The sequence below is a fragment of the Schistocerca americana genome, chromosome 3, assembly GCF_021461395.2.
Source record: "Schistocerca americana isolate TAMUIC-IGC-003095 chromosome 3, iqSchAmer2.1, whole genome shotgun sequence".
NCBI lineage: Eukaryota > Metazoa > Arthropoda > Insecta > Orthoptera > Acrididae > Schistocerca > Schistocerca americana.
In genome coordinates, this window is record NC_060121.1 from 591130418 (window position 1) to 591132917 (window position 2500).

The 2500-nt window shown below is 58.0% G+C and overlaps 1 non-coding gene across 1 annotated transcript in view; it reads right to left on the minus strand.

Annotated features, from left to right (window-relative positions):
• Positions 1–52, minus strand: part of LOC124608792 — a 1910-nt gene extending 1858 nt beyond the window's left edge. Inside the window, exon 1 of the ribosomal RNA XR_006979358.1 lies at positions 1–52. This exon is cut by the window's left edge and continues 1858 nt beyond it. This is a non-coding gene — a ribosomal RNA (small subunit ribosomal RNA).
• Between the last annotated feature and the right edge of the window lie 2448 nt (positions 53–2500).

Sequence of the window (2500 nt, forward strand, 5' to 3'; positions counted from 1 at the left end):
ATGGCTTAATCTTTGAGACAAGCATATGACTACTGGCAGGATCAACCAGGGAGCTGCGTCAACTAGAGCTGAGCAGCCGGCCGCCCGGGAGTGTGTCCCGGGGGCCCGCGCGAACACGCAAGCGTCCGCTCAATTATTCTGCAAACAGGAGGAGGCTGAGCTCCCCTGCACAATACACCTCGAAACCCTCTCAGGTCCCGGCGGCGCGCAGCGCCGTCCTAAGTACTTGGTCGGGTTCGAGAGTGGCGCAATCGCCCGGAGTTTGGCGAGTAGACGCTTTAGGTGCGACCACCCGTGCTCCCAACTGAGCTTGCCGCTGCCGACAGAGGCCCGGGAGCGTGCTGTCGTGGCATTGCCGGCGGGAGACAACACGCGCCACCTACGGTGGCCGGCAGCTCCAACGCCAGCGCCACAGAAGGACAAAAGCCCCACTTGGGTGCCGAAGCGAACTCTCCCAGCACAGCGCACGCGCCAACACGTCCGCACAGCTGCGATACAATCCACCTGCGAGAACCGCAGAGGCGACCGAGCAGCAGACGGCGTCGCGGCGCCGAGCGCCGGGCGGCGGCGCATCCTCAGCGCACACAGTCCTCAATCGGACCAGCACACTGCAGATGTCCACCGCGCTTCGCACCGGGCCCGCGAGGACCTACTTTGGCCGCACGGCGCCGCGTGCAGGGTGCGCCGGCGCGCAGCTGCGCCGCCTGCCGCCTCCGTCGGCCGGCGCGCCTGCCACTGGCCGCCCCCACCAGCCGGCTGTAGCGCGTGCGCCCACGCACCGCGCGGCCAGCACGCCGGGAGGCCCCCCCTCACCGGCCGGGGACGGTCCCACCCAGCCACCGCCGCGTATCGCTTCACACCCACATGCCATTCACGTTCGTGGGCATGGTGGGTATCGCTGAAACAACCGGTTGGTAGCTCAACCGATCGTCGCCATCACTGATTCACCTCTAGCGAGAACAACCGCACCACAACGGTTTACCAGTTGTTCATTTGCGTAACGTCACCAGCAAACGTAGACGTCCATCGCCATTTGCAAATTCAACGATTGTTGCATGCCTGTGTCAGGTGTCACGACACACTATGTCTGCCCACATACACGCAACAACATGTGCACGCTTCGCGAACACGTGGAAGGTGGCCCCCGTACGTATGCGATGTCCATTGCGCGAACGACTGTCAACCGGCCTCTGTCGCATGTCGCAGATGTGGAACGCAGTGCACCATGCTATCACGGTGTGTGAGAGGAGACGACTACGTCTGACAACACGCGCCACTACATCAACAGACGGCTCATGCTGATCGCCATCCACGGCATACCATACTGCAATCCAGCTCTTATAGGGAGACGACACGTAGCTGAGTGCACAATATTTGGACCGTATGGTTCGCCGTTGTTGGCGCAGTCGTGGTACGGTCACACATGTACCACGATGTATCATTCAGTACATGAGGACCAATGTGCAGTACAGTGTGTGATTTGGACGTACAACATCAGCGGACAGTTGACACAAGCCGTACCACAACGTAGGCTGTGCTTCGCCATGCGAATGCCAATGAACAACTGCGAAGGGCATTGAGCATGTACGTCCTACTGCCATCCGCATTACAGTGTATAGCTGCAAGGTGTTTCACATGAAGCGATACTCTGGGGACCGGGCAGTGCGAGTAGCAAACTATATTGCGGGGGTTGCAGTTAGGCAACACTACACTAATTTAACGCGTCGTATGACAATTACAGAGCAGGTTAAGGCCCAACGTGTGTTGGGTTAAGGCCCAACGTGTGTTGGGTTAAGGCCCAACGTGTGTTGGGTTAAGGCCCAACGTGTGTTGGGTTAAGGCCCAACGTGTGTTGGGTTAAGGCCCAACGTGTGTTGGGTTAAGGCCCAACGTGTGTTGGGTTAAGGCCCAACGTGTGTTGGGTTAAGGCCCAACGTGTGTTGGGTTAAGGCCCAACGTGTGTTGGGTTAAGGCCCAACGTGTGTTGGGTTAAGGCCCAACGTGTGTTGGGTTAAGGCCCAACGTGTGTTGGGTTAAGGCCCAACGTGTGTTGGGTTAAGGCCCAACGTGTGTTGGGTTAAGGCCCAACGTGTGTTGGGTTAAGGCCCAACGTGTGTTGGGTTAAGGCCCAACGTGTGTTGGGTTAAGGCCCAACGTGTGTTGGGTTGAGGCCCAACGTGTGTTGGGTTGAGGCGCAACATAGGTTAGGTTGAGGCGCAACATAGGTTAGGTTGAGGCGCAACATGGGTTAGGTTAAGGCGCAACATGGGTTAGGTTAAGGCGCAACATGGGTTAGGTTAAGGCGCAACATGGGTTAGGTTAAGGCGCAACATGGGTTAGGTTAAGGCGCAACATGGGTTAGGTTAAGGCGCAACATGGGTTAGGTTAAGGCGCAACATGGGTTAGGTTAAGGCGCAACATGGGTTAGGTTAAGGCGCAACATGGGTTAGGTTAAGGCGCAACATGGGTTAGGTTAAGGCGCAACATGGGTTAGGTTAAG